This window comes from Ictidomys tridecemlineatus, unplaced genomic scaffold, assembly GCF_052094955.1.
Source record: "Ictidomys tridecemlineatus isolate mIctTri1 unplaced genomic scaffold, mIctTri1.hap1 Scaffold_36, whole genome shotgun sequence".
Lineage (NCBI taxonomy): Eukaryota > Metazoa > Chordata > Mammalia > Rodentia > Sciuridae > Ictidomys > Ictidomys tridecemlineatus.
The window spans coordinates 321,418-339,379 of record NW_027522439.1 but is presented as its reverse complement, the minus strand read 5'-3'; the positions used below and the strand labels follow the sequence as shown (position 1 = coordinate 339,379).

The following is a 17,962-nucleotide window of genomic DNA, read 5'->3' as shown; positions in this document are numbered from 1 at the left end:
AATCCATATGCAAATAAAATTAAGCCCCTATCTCTCATCATGCACAAAACTCAAAGTAGATCAAGGACCTTGGAATCAGACCAGAAACCCTGCACCTAGTTAAAGAAAAAGTAATTCCAAATTTTCATCATGTCAGATTAGGCCCTGATTTCCTTGACACGACTCCTATAGTTCAAGAAATAAAATCAAGAATCAATAAATTGGAGAGATTCAAACTGAAAATCTTTTTCTCAGCAAAAGAAAAAATCAGTAAGGTGAAGAGACAACCTACAGAATGTGAGCCAATTTTAACCACATGCACATCAGACGTAGCACTGATCTCCAGGACATATAAAGAACTCAAAAAAACTTAACACCAAAAAACCCAAATAACTCAATCGATAAGTGTGTAAAAGAAGAAATACAAATGACCAAACAACTATATGAAAAAAAAAATGTTCAAAAGTGTTAGCATTAGGGAAATGCAAATCAAAACTGTCTGGAGATTTGATCTCATTCCAGTGAGAATGGCAATTATCAAGAATACAACTAATAATAAATGTTGGCAAGGATGTGGGGGAAAAGATGCATTCATACAATATTGGTAGGACTGCAAATTAGTGCAACCATTCTGGGAAACAGTATTCAGAGTCCTCAAAATCTAGAAATGAAATGACCATATGATCTTGTTGTCCCACTCCTTGGTATATATCCGAAAGTTCTAAACTCAGCATACTACAGGGATGCAAGAATATCAATGTTTACCGCAGCACAATTCACAATAACCAAGTTTTGGAACCAAACTGGGTGCCTTTCAACAAATGAAAGAATAAAGAAAATGTGGTATATATACACACAGTGGAATATTATTCGTCCATAAAGAATGACTTTATGACATTTTCTAATAAATGGATGGAACTAGAGACTCTCATATTAAGTGAAATGAGCCAGACTCCAAGAGTAAAAGTCAAATGTTTCCTCTGATACACAGAAGCTAATCCAAAATAAGGAGGGTAGGGAGAAAGAGAGAGAAAGAAAAACAGTGGGGGGAGAGATTCCATAAAAATAGAGGAAAGTTCAGTAGAGTCAATCAAGGGAATTGAGAGGGAGGAAGGAGAGGTGAGATAAAGGAAGAACAGTGGAATGAATCTGACTGAACTTTTGTGTCAACGTACGTAAATATTCCAGTGAATCTCAACATCAAGTATATCCACAGACACTGATTAATAATATGTGTATGTATACACACAAAAAAATGCAGAAAGTTCAGTAGAATAATAGAATAGAGGGAAAGGAGCACAGGAGACATGAGGCGGGAGAGTGGAAGTGCTTGGGACTGAACTAGAGCAAATTTTATCCCATGCTTTTGTGATTATGTCAAAATGTATCCTAATGCTATATATAACTAAAAGGAATCAATAAAAAATAAAATGGTTATTTTAATTTAATGGTGTGATAATTCTGGAAACAAGTGCTCCTACTTCCCCAGGTTTAGCTAGGTTTGTTTGTTTATTAGTGCTGGAGAGAGCTTTACCATGAATACCATCCTCATTCAAATCATTATTGGTGAGCTGTGGCTGTGGCTCAGTGGTAGAGCATTTGCCAAACATGAGTGAGACACTGGGTTTGATTATCAACACCACATATAAATAAACGAAATAAAAGTACTGTGTCCATCTGCAATTTAAATTTTAAAAATGTTTTTTAAAAAATATCCTCAGTTGAGCGCCTCGGCAGCGGGCCTGGAGGGAAGGCGGGAGCCGGCCTGTGGAGCCGCTCCCCCCCCTCCCCCCGCCGCGCCGCTGCCGGCGTCCACGCGCCCCTCCCCCGCCGGCCCCTCCCCCGCGCGCCCGCCCGCCCGGCGCAGCGCAGGCCGCTCGGGTTTGTTTTGCTGTGCGGCGGCCGCCGCCGCCGCCGCCGCCGCCGCCGCCGCCGCCGCCGCCGCCGCCCTCGCGAGCTCATTTGTGCCTGGCTGGTCCCCATTCCTCTCTCCCCAGTGTTGAGTGTCTGAGCCATTGGCTGGTCCGAACCGTTTGGCTCTTTCCCTTAGTAACAGCTTTTACCTTCTGCCTCAATTCCTCTCCCCGCCGGCGCCCTTCCCCCGCGCGCCGCCTCCCCCTGCCGCCGGCCACGTGCGCCCCCGCCCCTCCCCCCGCGGCGGGAGCACCTCCGCTCGCCACCTGGGGACCCGCGCCTTGCTCCCCGCCCCCGCCCGCCCGCGCCCATCCCCCGCGCCCTCCGCTCGACGGGGTTATAATTGCCTCTCACCCCCTGGAGGGGTTATTTTGGGGGTGGTTGGAGGCGGTGGCGGCGGCGGCGAGGACGGGAATTTCCTTGTGCCTCCATTCCCGGGAGGGGGGAGCGGCGTTGGAGGCCACCGTTTCCAGAATCAGGAACAGCTTCTTGTGATCGGTGGTACAGGATCTTCAGTTGCGCATCCCTACATCAATGCACTGCCAATGGGTTATATCCTGTGTTGTGACCTCATGGTTTAAGTGGGAATAAAGATGAGTATAAGCAGTGATGAGGTCAACTTCTTGCAAGAGTCAGGGTTTTCTCATTCAGCATTTACCTTTGGTATAGAAAGCCATATAAGTCAGTCTAATATAAATGGTGCACTCGTCCCACCTGCTGCATTGATTTCTATCATCCAGAAAGGTCTACAGTATGTAGAGGCAGAAGTTAGTATTAACGAGGATGGTACCTTGTTTGATGGTCGACCCATAGAGTCTCTGTCCCTGATCGATGCCGTAATGCCTGATGTAGTACAAACAAGACAACAAGCTTATAGAGATAAGCTTGCACAGCAACAGGCAGCAGCTGCTGCAGCTGCCGCAGCTGCCGCAGCTGCCACCAACCAACAAGGATCTGCAAAAAATGGAGAAAACACAGCAAATGGGGAGGAGAATGGAGCACATACTATAGCAAATAATCATACTGATATGATGGAAGTGGATGGAGATGTTGAAATCCCTCCTAATAAAGCAGTCGTGTTATGGGGCCATGAATCAGAAGTTTTTATCTGTGCCTGGAACCCTGTTAGTGATCTCCTAGCATCAGGGTCTGGTGACTCAACAGCAAGAATATGGAATCTTAGTGAAAATAGCACTAGTGGCTCCACACAGTTAGTACTTAGACATTGTATACGAGAAGGAGGGCAAGATGTTCCAAGCAACAAAGATGTGACATCTCTAGATTGGAATAGTGAAGGTACACTTCTAGCAACCGGTTCATATGATGGATTTGCCAGAATATGGACTAAAGATGGTAATCTTGCTAGCACCTTAGGGCAGCATAAAGGCCCTATATTTGCATTAAAATGGAATAAAAAAGGAAATTTCATCCTGAGTGCTGGAGTAGATAAGACTACAATTATTTGGGATGCACATACTGGTGAAGCCAAGCAACAGTTTCCTTTTCATTCACACCGGCATTGGATGTTGACTGGCAAAGCAACAATACCTTTGCTTCTTGTAGTACAGATATGTGCATTCACGTCTGCAAATTAGGACAAGACAGACCTATTAAAACATTCCAGGGACATACGAATGAAGTAAATGCTATCAAATGGGACCCAACTGGCAATCTCCTGGCCTCCTGTTCTGATGACATGACTTTGAAGATATGGAGTATGAAACAAGACAATTGTGTCCATGATTTGCAAGCACATAATAAAGAAATTTATACTATTAAATGGAGTCCAACAGGACCAGGGACAAATAATCCAAATGCCAACCTTATGTTAGCAAGTGCATCCTTCGATTCTACCGTTAGGTTATGGGATGTAGACCGAGGAATTTGCACCCATACTTTGACAAAACACCAAGAGCCTGTGTACAGTGTAGCTTTCAGTCCTGATAGCAGGTATCTGGCAAGTGGTTCTTTTGACAAATGTGTGCACATCTGGAACACACAGACAGGTGCTCTAGTTCACAGCTATAGGGGAACAGGTGGAATTTTTGAAGTTTGCTGGAATGCAGCAGGAGACAAAGTTGGAGCCAGTGCATCAGATGGTTCAGTTTGTGTATTAGACCTTCGGAAATAGCGCTACTAGTTGGAAGCCATGGACCGACTATGAATGTGTACATAGCCAAAATGACTGTCCCTGACCCACGTACTGCTATAGTCCCACTTGAACCATGGCCAGTCCACTACAGCCAAATCTAAAAGAAATATATACATACAGTGTATATAAACAAAATTGCACCCTGAAGATGACAGAGTTTTGTCACAGCTTGTGAATTCTGTTCACCAAGTGCTGGAATCTAATCTGCTGTGCCCCTAAAATAGCATTTAGAAGTTTGGATATGAAAAACAGAAGAAAGAGATATACGTTATAAAAGCAGACCATACATACATGTACCAGTTTTTGGATACTAATGACAGCCTTGTCTCCCCCTTTGAATCAGCAGACACCATGGATTATATTCTTTTGTTTCCTTTCAGTAGTGAGCAGTTTGTATGTACAGAGAAAATGGACTTAAAAAAAAAAAACTTGCAGCAGTAGTTTGTTCTTGCTTTTAAATTTTGTTTTTGGTTTAGATTATGGATGCATGAAGTAAGGGAGTGAATCAGTTTCTTGTTTATATTTTTTTCACCTTTTAAACAAAAAAAAAATCTTAAAAATATTTTAATGCATTCTTTTGAAGAGATTAATGTTTGGTACATTTTATGGCTCCCAGAGCATATATTCAATTGGTGCATATTGTGGAAGGAAGGGGGAATTTGAAATTAAATGAAAACATATGACTTGGGTCATGGCAATCTGTAAGACACATCAGTAAAAGGGTATTATGCTCTGTTTTTTTTTTGTTGTTGTTGTTGTTGTTGTTTGTTTGTTTTCTGGTTCTTTTTTTTGTGATGTGGCTTAAATACAATAGTTTCATTTTTGGGACATGTTTCTGCCAATTAAAGACTAGAAGGGCACAAATTTTTTTTTAAATACCATAGAGAAGATACATTTTAAAAAAATCTTCTGATGTTTTGTAGCCATAACTGAATTATGGTTAAAATGTGCACTATTGTGAAAAGGAGCAAAGTAGTTTTGGGTTTTTTGTTGTCTATTTGTTTTGCTTTGTTTTCTAAGAGATTAAAACGTTTCTGGATAAGGATTAGCTTCTCAAAGTGTCCATCATTCTGTATAGAAGCTTAACTATGTAATGTAACCAAACTCCAGTATTAAGAATCTCTCATGTTGTTTTTCTTTTATACAAAGCAAGATAACGGCATATAACACTGCCATTACATGGCAAAATGCTTGCTACCTTAGTTTAAAAAACAATCTTTAAAACAAAAGACTTGCTTCAAGGTATTTTTAATAGCAGTGATTCAGAATTAAAAAAAAAAAAAAGATAATTGCACTAACCTCCTTGCTGCTCTGATTCTGCATTTGTGGTACTTGTGACTACATTTTTTTTCAAGTATAAGATAGATTTAAGCTGCTATTTTTTTTTCCAGTAATCACTACTCTATCATGTCTTTTACTCTGTTTATGTCAAGTGTTTTCTTAAAGATAACAGGCATCAAATCTCTTGTGCTCATGCAACTAAAAGCAAAATATACAGACAAATGTTAGAATGAGGCCATGTTTATGTGTATGATTAACAGGGTTTGTCATTAACATAAGAATCTAGGAGTGTCAATTTGGAAGAGAATAGTTGTCAAATTTATATCTTACAGATTTTAATTAAGGAATTGTTTATTATCAAGCTTAGCAAATTTACAACACTATTTCTGTCAATAATTATTTTGAGGTCTTTACTGCTAAAATTTTAACCTGTGTTCTGTGTTGAAGTGGAAACTGATTTAACCCAAGTTAATGCAGCTTTGATTTGCAGCATTTGTTGTTTTGCTATTTTTACAAAACAGCATTGATTGAAGCAAGTCTTGGTTTTACTAAGGTAGAGTAGCATTTGCTATAGGTAAAGAGAATAAATACACTTAATTTTCACAATACATTGTTATATGTACCCTAGTTGTTGATAGTGGGGACTATGATACTGTAATAATATTTTTTAAGATTTACATCCAGAGAGGCAGTCATTCATGATGGTTTTGTGCCAGCTGTTTTTAGGGTTTTGGATCACATTAGAGATAATTTAGAACTTATAACCCTGTGACTTATGTAGGAAACCTAATATGCTGAGTATCTGGCACTTGAAATCCTGCTTTTATTGCTAGAGGTTCACATCTGGTTGACCTCTGTTGTTGTTTAAAAAAAATAAATAAAAATAAAAAAATCTGTGCAATAAAAAAAAAATATCCTCAGTTAAATCAATATTGTTCTATGCTGTCCTTTGCACCAAGATTCAATCCAATCTAAATTTAAAAGCAAGAATATTGTCTTAAGTTTTCTTCTAAAATATTTAAAGGATGGTATTTCATATCTTGTTTTGTATTCCATCTCAAATTATTTTATTCTTGTGTTCTGAAATATAAGAACATGTTTTTATTTTTACTTATTAAATAATAACTTTATCTGCACTATTTATCAAATAGAACATTCTTTCCCCACTTAATGGAACCACTTTGTACATAAATTGCATGTATATGTACCTCTACTCTGTCTTTTCTATTCTGTACCATTGGATTGCCTATGTTTGTATTATTAAAACAAAGTCTTAATTATTACATTCCACCAATTAGTTTAGACATTTGATATATAAAAATAAGTCTTTCTTATTTAAAATTTTATTATAGCTATTTTTTAATTTTACTAGTCAGTTACTAGCAGAAGTCACTAGGTGAAGCTTTCCTCATGGGGAGCAGGCCCATGATCTCTTCTTCCTGATGGGATCCTGGACATGATACTGGCACTGAGGGCGCTATGGTAGAGATGTAATTCAACAAGGCCATGATCAAGGTGACTGAGAGGCATGAGAGAAGTAGTGTGGGGCCCTGGTATGATTGTGAAATCACAAGATCCTCAGAGAGTCTGAACTTTCATCACTTTAAAGACTCCGTTGTTTAATTCATAATTTTTGCATTTCTGCAATTTATAAGTCAACTCATGTTTTATCTGTTATAACATCATGCCTTATTTTGTTTTGAAAGGATGCATTAAAACACAAGAAAGAGAAAATTAATTTAAAATAGTGTAACTTTATTTCCTTGGCACCAAAATAGACTTGTAGACCAATGATGACTTGATTGGAATATGTGAAATATGTTAATATCTCCTCTGAATAATAATACAAGGGAATTATTTCCTGAAGGGAGAAAAGCTCCGTGGGTATTTGTTGAATATATAGTAGCCAATTTAAATTCTTGTTTTTAAATTACTGGTTCTTTTTAGTTATAGAATGACAGTAGAACCCATTTTGATATAATACAAGCATAGAATATATCTTCTTCCGATTAGGACCCCATCCTTGTGGTTATACATGATATTGGGATTCACTGTCGTTTATTCATATATGTACATAGGAAAATTATGTCAGATTCGTTCCACTGTCTTTCCTTTACTCATCCACTCTCCCTTACCTTCATTCCCCTTTGTTACTGAATTTTTATTATTCCCATTTCTTCCATCCCTCTACCCACCTTATTGTGGGTTAGTTTTCAAATATCAGTGAAAACATTTGATATTTCGCTTACTGGGGCTGGCTTATTTCCAGACCTAATATGCCCTGAGTCCTAAGGTAAACTCTTCTGTCCAGAGGTTCCTTTCAGGAACATTGATCTTTGAGTCTGAATAAGAACTGGCCATATTATGCCTCTTGTGATTCACTGGCCCTGCTTTCTGAGCTGATTCTGGAAAGCCAGGTACTTTTCCAGTGAACACCAATGGATAGCTGTCTTATAGGTTGTGAGATACCCAGTGGCAAAGCAAAAGAAATGCTAAGTATAATGACCTGAGATATTTTTCCATGAGCAAAAACCTTGGAACAAGGAGGGAAATCTAGAAGATGCTAAAGACAGGAAGGGTCAGAAAGCTGCTAAGACACAGTAAAAGGTGTCACTAATAATTATTAATAGGCAAATTAGTAGACTCAATTATTATTCAACATCTAAACAACTTTGTTCCCCTTCTCTTTGAAAATATACTTCTTTGACCCCACAACTTATGAAATTTGCCATGACCTTCTTTGGCCAAAGGAATGGAGTACATCCAAAGCACATGAATTAACTTGCCCCCTTGTGATCCACCATGAGAAGAACATGTTTGAGAAAACTCATAGAACCCAAGGGAATCTAATGGGCATAACTCTCAACCATGTTCAGCCACATCTGACCAGCTCCACAGACCCCTGAGCAAGTAAAAGTAAATACATGAACTTGTAAGGCTCTGAAAATCAAATTCGTTACACAATAAAAATTATCTAATAGAGCCTACATTAAATGGGTTCACCTTCAAAATGCCATTTCTTTTCCCAGAAGTATTATTGATATGGATATTTCTGGAATCCTGAGAGTATTTGACCTCACATTGTCACAAATTCTCATAGTGGATGACCTATAATTACAGTGATCCAGGCAGTTCCATTATGAAAGCCAAAGATATACAAGGTCTAATAAATCCCAACTAAAAGCACTTCAATAAAAAATACATATAATCATCTAATTTTTAAAACTTACAGATATAATAATATAAGGTCTATACAGGAAAGAAAAACTCTAGGCAAAATCATTAACCATCAATAAGAATTAAGTAGCTCTTGGCTTTATATGAGCATGTTAATACTTTTAAACTAAAAACTATGTAAAATAAAAATATATGAATAATTGATTAAAGTTAGAAGTAAAATAGATTATAAAATATTTCAACCACAGTTTTATAAACAGTTTCTATGTTGTTACTAATTCAGACAGATAAAATGAAGGAACAAAACATTCTTGAACAAAACAAATCTGATAAATGTGCTGCTCTTTGTTACTTTTAGTTGCTTTTTGTAACTTTTAGATGTTTTTCGTATGCTTTTGAAGAATATTTTTAAATTATTTTAGTTAGTGTTCTCATTTGGACTCATTAATTTTGTTAAATCTTTAAACTATATACAAATGTGTTATTTAAAATCTTTGTTTCATTGCTCAAATACATACCTGCTATTTATATTACTATTTTAGTAGCCCAGTTTCACATATTTTAAAATTTTTTCTATTCATTTGTTTAAAATGTATCAAAGATTAATTTCAGAATTTTTTCTTATTTAAATGAGTAATATTAACTTTCTCTTTTTAGTGATATCTAAAAGGAAGTCCAAAATGTACATCTGAGTTTTCTTGGATGTACATTACCTAAATTCATACAAAAGTTGAAGGAAGTCAAATCTGGAAAGAAGACCTTCAAATGTTTAGGTCATCAGTCTTTGCACTTGCTTCTCATTACTAGTCAACTCTGTAAGTGGATAAAATATTTTACAATTACATTGGGGTGATGGTGAGAAAAGATTTATTTTTGCTGTTTACCCATTTAAGGAATTGTTCTAAGAAACAATTATTCAAGTAAACAATAGTGGTTATATTTTAAGTGAATCCTGTTTTCTAGGACATCATTGGCTACATAACATCAGGGCAAGAGAAAATAATTAGTTCTTTAAATCTTGGAAAGTAAAATGGATTATTTATGCAGTTGTCAATAATGTCCTCATAGGCAGTACACTAAAAAAAGAATAGTGTTCAAAAAATCTGTTGCTTGGCAAATTAGAAAATTTTCTTATATTCCATAGAATCTGGCTGGGTAAGTTTAGCAAAAAAAAAAAAAAAAAGGTTGTTATAAGGATAAAAGTTAGTTCACAAAATGAAAAAAAATACAAGAAATTCTGATATAGAAATCAGTATGGTTTTGCAGGACATAGTGGTGCATGCCTGTAATTCCACCCAACTCCTCTGAGAAAGGGGTTAAAGACCAGGTTCAACAACTTGGCAAGGCCCTAAGCAACTTAATAGATCCTGTCACAAAATAAAAAATAAAAAAGCAACTAGGGATGTTTCTCAGTGGTAAAGTGCCCCTGAGTTAATTTTCTAGCACAAAACATTTAAAAAAGAAAAAAAAAGAGAAGAGATGGAGGTAGTAGGAACTAATATACAATTTAATCAGAATGCCACAACTGGAATAAGTAAGATTTAACCATTTTCATTTTTGTATCACTATACCGAAGACAAATACTTGGAGAAGTGAGTGTCAAAACCTTATAATAGAAATGTGCTCAACTCTTGGCTAGGGAAAAGAAGCCCAATTTTATTTCCTGCTTTTCCAAGATTATACAAAGTAAAAATGCCTCTCTTTCCCACTCAACCAGGAAAAAATATTATAGTGCTGTTAACAAAGAAAGGGAAATAGATGTTGGGTAAGCAAAACTTTAACAAATAACCTGTCTAATCCTTCTGGCTACCTAGTATCTATATACAACTGTTGTTCAATAGGTTCCCCCAAATTATCCTTGCCCAACAAAATATAGCTATATAATGCTTATCTGTAACCTCATCCTTTCTTCAAAGAAAAATAATGTTTCATCATTTATTTATTATTATTGTTAAAAATTCCAGATCTTCTCAAAATATTCATACCATATTCCCATGATTTCATCACATGCTCTCTTTTGGTTTTAAATGGTGAGAAATTTACTACATATTTGCACATGTCCATACTACCATAAGAAAACAAATGAGTTTTTGAAAAAATGTTCAAAATTGTTACATATATTTGAATAGGAAAAGAAAGACAGAGCTAAGTTTCTTTGTTCTATAACCACAAACTTTTTCTACAACCCCTTTGATGATTTCTTCTGTTAGCCAGTTACTCACTTCCACTGTGATGCATCAAATTTTCTTTCCTGAGGGATTTGGCCCTTTGATAATTACATGTTTAAATATATATAGCAGTTTCTATCAAACTTTCCACCTCAGAATAGTAGAAAAAGAAATAGTCTTGAAGATTAGACATGTTCCGTTCATACTCTACTTACCCTCCTTTCATAGCTGCAACACCTCTTCATAACTGTGATGAATATTACCCTAAATCTTTTGATGTAGAGTGTTCCCCAAAATCTTATTTTGAAAGCATGGTCCTCAATGCACAAAGGGTCAGAGCTGGGGATTTTATTAATGATGATTGGATCATGAGAGCTTTGACCTCATTGGTGAGTTAATCAAGAAGTGGATTAATTCACTGGTAGTGGAATGGACCATTGGGAGGTGGACCCTAGTTAGAAAAAGTAGGTCACTGGGGTTTTTCCCTGAAGGGGCTTATCTCTACGCAGTCCCTTTCTCTTTCTCTCCTCCCTTCCCTTGCCTTCCCTTCCCTTGCCTTCCCTTCCCTTGCCTTCCCTTCCCTTCCCCCCCCTCTCCTCCCACCCCCTTTTTCCTTCACCCTGCTTCTTGACTGCCATGAGCTGACAACTTTCTTTAACCGCACGCTTTTACAATGATGTTCTGCCTCATCCAAAGCAATGGAGCTGGTTGACCATGAAGTGAATAGTTGAAACCATGAGCCAAAATAAATCTTTCCTCCTCCATATTGTTTTGTAAGATATTTTGTTCACGGCAATGGAAAGCTGACTAACACAATAATCCTCTTACTTAAAATAAAAACAATACCTTTTTATGTTTTTTTTCTCTCTGAGACATAAAAAACTGATAACAACCAGATGGTAGCCCTAAGTTCTTATTCATCTAGTATTGTGTTTCTTAGTGAAAAGAATTATTATCACTGAAATTAAATAAACAAAGCTCAGAGTCATAGAAACATGAAGATACTCAGTGGAAATGTGAACAGTATTGCTCCTCTTCCACTCCTTGGTCTTTGGACTCCTTAACAAGGCCACAGCAGAAGCAGCCACACATACTTATTGTTGATTAAGAGCACATTGCATCCATAAAGTGGCTTAAACATGCAAGCTGTAGTCCGTTCTCTAGTACTACAATTCATATTTAAATACAACCACACTGTTATAATTCCAGGTACTTCCAAAAGGATTTTAACCAGATTAGTAAATTCTAGTGTCATTAGCCCTTTGTCTATGTCCTCATCCTTAACATGAAAACTTTTTTATTTGTTGTTTGTAGGTATATCTGACAGTACTGTGTATTTTGACATATATACATGGAGTAAAACCCATTCCAAATAGGATCCTATTTTTATTGTACATAATGTGGAGTTACTCTGGTCCTGTGTTCATATATGAACATAGAAAAGTTATGTCTGATTCATTTTATTGGCTTGCCTATCCCCATCCCTCCTTCCTTCCCTTTATTCCCCTTTGTCTAATTCATTGAATTTCTATTCTTCACCTCCCTATCCTCCTTCATTGTGGGTTAGCATCCACATATCGGAAAAAAAGTTCAGCCTTTGGTTTTATGGGAGTGGCTTATTTCACTTAGAATAATATTCTTCAGTTCCATTCATTTATTGGTAAATGCCAGAATTTAATTTTTTATAGCTGAGTAATATTCCATTCTGTGTGTGTGTGTGTGTGTGTGTGTGTGTGTGTGTGTGTGTATAAAATTTTCTTTATCTGTTGAAGGGCAACTAGATTGGTGGCATAGCTTGACTATTGTGAATTGAGCTGTTGTAAACACTGATATAGCTGCATCATCATAGCATGCTTATTTTAAATTCTTTGGGTGTAAACAGAGTGAGATAAATGGGTTAAATGGTGGTTTCATTCCAAGTTTTCTAAGGAATCTCCATACTGCTTTCCATAATGATTGTGCCAATTTATAGTCACATTAGCAATGTGTGAGTGAAACTCTTTCCCAAAGCCTCCCCAAAATTTATTGTTCTTGTATTCTTGATAATTGCCATTCTGACTAGAGATGGAGCTCAGTGTAGTTTTAGTTTGCATTTCCCTAATTTCTAGAGATATGAATTTTTTTCATATTTTTTGACCCTTCATATTTCTGTTTCTGTGAAGTGCCTGTTCAGTTCCTTTGCTCATTTATTAATTGGGTTATTTGTTTTGGGAGTTTAAGTTTTCTGAGTCTTTGTATATCCTGAAGATTAATGGCCTATATGAGGTACAGGTGGTAAAAATTTTCTTTCATTCTGTAGGCTCTATGTTCATGTCCTTGATTGTTTTCTTTGCTATGAAGAAGCTTTTTAGTTTGATGCCATCCCACTTATTGATTCTTGATCTTACTTCTTATTGTTTAGGAGTTTTATTGAGGAAGTCCATTTCTGAGCTAACAATGATGGAAAGTTTGGCCTTCTTTTTCTTCTAGTAGGTACATGGAGCTCAAACTATCCCTATGTGCTAATGACATGATTCTATGTTTAGGAGACCCTAAATATAGAAACAAACTCCACCAGGAAGTAGAGTTTTTAAACTCATAAGTGAATTCATCAAAGTAGTAGGATATAAAATTAACACTAATAGATCAATTGCATTCCTATATGCCAATGATGATCAGCTTTAAGAAAAATTAGAAAAACTATCCCATTCACAATAGCCTCAAAAAGTGAAATATAATATTTGGAAATTAATCTAACAAAAGAGGTGAAAGACCTCCACAATGAAAACTATAGAACACTAAAGAAAGAAATTGAAGAAGACCTTAGAAAATGGAAAAATTTCCCATGTTCTTGGATAGGGAGAATTAATATTATCAAAATAGCTATATTGCCAAAAGCACTATAACAATTCCTATTGAAATCCCAATGACCTTATTCATAGAAATATAAAAAACAGTCATGAAATTCATTTGGAAAAATAAGAGGGTCAGAATAGCCCAAAACTATCTTAGTGAGAAAGGTATTACAGTAAGCATCACAATGTCAGACTTTAACTTATATTATACAGCTACAGTAACAAAAAAATGGCATGGTATTGGCATAGAAACAGACACGAAGACCAATGGGACAGAACAGAACACACAGAGACATAGCTACCAAAATACAGTTATTTCATACTAGACAAAGGCACCATACATTGGAGAAAAGAAAGCCTCTTCAATGAATGGTGCTGGGAAAACTGGAAATCTATCTGCAGTAGATTGAAATTGAACTCCTATATCTCAATCTGCATGAAACTCAACTCAATATGGATCACACACCTAGGCATTAGGCCAGACACCATGTGCTTACTAAAATAAAAATTTGGACCAACTCTCTATCATGTTGGCTCAGGAACAGACTTCCTCAACATAAAATCTTTGATAAAATGTGAAGTTGTATGGCTCAGCTTTGATGAGAAGAGCTCCTCAGTTTTAAATCATTTGTATCATCCACTAATGTCCATGCTGGGCTGAAATATGAGTTCTGAGCTATTAAATTTATGCTCAGATCTGAGACCCCTTGTATTCACAGGATATGCTCTTATTTGAAAAAGCGTTTTATTAAATGTAAGGAAGCTGAGTTTATCCTGAATTAAAGTGACCCTTAATCTTTTGACTGTTGTCCTTATAAAGGAGTAAAAAACACAGACAGAAGGAAGAGAGCTATGTGAATAAAGCAGTGACTGGAGTGAAGCTGTCAGAAACAGGTGTCACCAAAAACTACAAAAAGCAAGGGAATAAGCTACTTCAGAGTTTTCAGAGTAAGTGTGGGGTCTATAAACACCTTGAGTTTGGACTTCTAGCATCTAGAAGTAATAGAAAATAAAGTTCTGTTGTTTTAAGCCACTGAATACCTGGCACATATTTTCCCCTTATCTGCAGTTTTATTTCCACAGTTTCAGTTGCCTATAATCAACTGTGGTCCCAAGATATTAAATGGAAATTCCAGAAATAAATAATTAATAAGTTTTAAATAACTTTTACTTCAATATACTGTTAAAATTGTTATTGTTATATTTTATTATTGGTGTTAATCTCTTAGGAGTCTTTGCTAACTTATAAGTTGAATTTTGACCTAGGTATGTATAAGAAAAAACATAATGTTTATCTGGTTTGGTTTCAGGAACCCACAAGTGGTCTTGAAACACATTCCAGTGTGTTTAATTGGGGACTGCTTTAATTTGTTATAGCAACTCTGAAAACCAAGTGTATACCAGCATTATAGATATTTTACTTGTGATATGACTCCTACAGTAATTTGGCTAAAAATGAGGCTGATTAACATAATAAAAAAATCAACCTTTCTAAATACTTAGATACTATATTAAAAAAAAAAACATTGTTAAACAAATTTCATGTTTGACAACCATTTGAGGATTTGTGCACATACTTCTTTCCTGAATTATTTTTTTTATAAATCTGTCAATCTTTATCTTATACAACTACCAACAGAGAATCAATATATTTGAGAACTTCCTACCATGCAACCAATAAATAATTCCTATTAATAAACATTCAAGAAACGTGTATTTATAATAAAAATATTATGTTTAATTAAGTATGGAAGAGAGAAAAAAATCAAATGCCACAATATGGTCTGCAAAAAAACTCAAGTAAAATTATCAGTAATAATAAAGCAAGCATGTGTATGCTTCAAAAGAAAGTAGAAGTAGTTTTAAAGACAAACTAAAGATTGACCAGGTAAGTCCATAAAGGAACTAGATGACTTAAGATAAAAATAAAACAATTTACATTAAGTCGCAGATGAATGGTATAGCACTGGACTAAGCACATTTAAAAAGAAATAGTTAACCTAGAAGATAAATCTAAAGAAAGGATCCAAACCATTCATGAACAGAGATAAATCTTATTTTTTAAAAGGTGACAAAAGACATGGAAGTTAGAATACCATCTGCTCTGCTTTGCACTAGTGTTGCCCAAAGGCTCTAGTGTTACAGGATTAGTCACCAGGGTGGTCCTTTTGGAAGCTGGTGGGAACTTTAGGAGGTAGGACCTAATGGTAGGCCATTACTTCACTGAGGCATGCCTTTGAAGGTGAAGTGAAACCATGACCTCTTCCTCCTTCTCTTTTGCTTTCTAGGCATGAGGTAAGCAGTTTGCTTTGCCTTGTGTTCCCATCATTGCCACCCTGCAATCTTATTAGAGGCCACAAGAAATGGGTCCACCAAGTCTCAGACTAGAATCTCCAAAACTATGACTCAAAATAAATCTTTTCTCTTTGTAATTATCTCAAGGATTTCATTAAGTGAAAGAAACTTGAGTCATACACCCTCTAATATATCATAATTCACAAAAAAAGATATGATAGACAATTAGAATATAAAAGTATTAATCCAACAATTCAAAAAATTCAACAATTTGCAAATAGTGTATATATCAGTAATTCACATCTAAACACATAATATTCAAACTTTAAAAATAAAACAATATCTTTAAACCATGCCAAAGTAAAGAATAAACTTTCAATATTGGTATAAAAATTAGTGTGGCAATGGCTTCTTAACAGTAATTCTGAATGTCAGAATTCAGTGGTCTTTCTAGAAAGTAGAAATATCTGCAAACTTATAATTGTATGATGGTTATCTATTGCTGTGTAACAGACTGTCAAAAACTTAGTTACTCAAACATTTATTATCTCACACTTACTCTGGACTGTGATTTAAAAACTGCTTAGCTGGATATTTTTGGCTAACAACTTTTCTGAGGTTGCTCTTAAGTTGTACATCCAGACTGAAGTCATCTGAATTCTTGACTGAAAATGAAGTATACTCTTAAAAAGTGTAACATTGTTGTTAGCAAAAATCTCAGTTTCTCATTATCTATTAACTGGTTCCTCTCAGCTCTTTGTTGCATGGACATCACTATAGTGCTATGTGATGATCCTTACAACACAATATCTGGCTTCTCTAGGGTAATTGATCCAAGAAAGAGAGAGCAAGGAGGGAGTCACACAGCTTTGTGACCTCCTCTCATCTCGCATGCCATTATTTATGTCACATTCTATTCTAACCTAAGTCAACTACTACATCTATTCCTGTATAAAGAAAAGGGAAATTAAATTTCAAATTTTGAAGAGAGTAACATAAAGAATATAAGATATACATTTTAAAAGATTCACAAATATATACAAAAAAGTAAAGAAAATATGAAAACACATTACAAAAATTGATATATTTAATCATAAACATATTTCAGGAGAGATTTTAGGAATCATATAATATATACTGTCCAAAAGTTATAGATGGGGGTGCAGCTTAGTTTATAAAATAGAAAACTAAAACTTGAGAACTGGCTTGCCCCAAACTAAAATCTAGGCTTTCAGATTCCAAATCCCAAGCTCCTTCAGCAACATAGCACAGGATTTAGCTTTGACCCGATTACTCTCTTAGTCAAAAGGTATTTCATTTTTCTCAAAATCTTTGAGCCCTGTAATGCCTTATCTTGTGATAGTTCTATTTTTATATACAAGCTCCCTGATACCATCCCTGAGGTAATAGCATGCTGGATTTCTTCAAGGACCAGCATGGTTAGTGTTTCAGAACTAACAAGTGAGAAGGCCAGGGTCAGGATTGAATTGGGAGGTAAATAAGTAGGGTATGTGTGGGTAGAGTACTAGCAGCACAGTAGTCAATATATTGCTTCTAATTATTTATTTGTTTATATGAATTTCACCTTTATATTCCTTGAAAGCAAACTATACTTGCTTTGCTTTTGCCTTCTCAATAACTTTTAAAATTGCATTATTTTATTGAATGTGTGAATGAATAGATCTCTTTCCATGAAACTCTGTCTACATTATATGATTAAAAAATAAATGATTCGTGGTAAAATGTCTGAACCATTGATATTATAAAAACACAATAGAGAATGCTCATGAAATTTAAAATGAAATTGCATATCTTTTTTGAATTTAAAATAAGTCAATGACAGAACTAAGCAAAATATTGACATTTGAAAAGTATTCCTACTATTTGACATCTGGATTTCATTTAATTTACAATTGCTTTGTAAAAATGAAATTATAATATGAAATCATTGTTGAAGTGTCTATGATACCTAATTAGTAAACTGTAAATTTCAGAAACATATTGCTCTCTTATCCAGAGTATGTAATCCCTAAAATATTGGGGAATAGACATATTTTATACACTCAGAATAGAATTAGAGGCCCTAAAGTTCTATAATAATTCACAGAAGATATAAGCATTTGTAACATGATTCTAGCCTTATGAAGTCTCCATCTATACTT

The 17,962-nt window shown here is 35.5% G+C and overlaps 1 pseudogene; it reads left to right on the top strand.

Annotated features, from left to right (window-relative positions):
* The first annotated feature begins 2,261 nt into the window (after positions 1-2,261).
* On the top strand, positions 2,262-4,303 carry LOC144373337 (F-box-like/WD repeat-containing protein TBL1XR1 pseudogene; annotated as a pseudogene).
* The last annotated feature ends 13,659 nt before the right edge of the window (positions 4,304-17,962 follow it).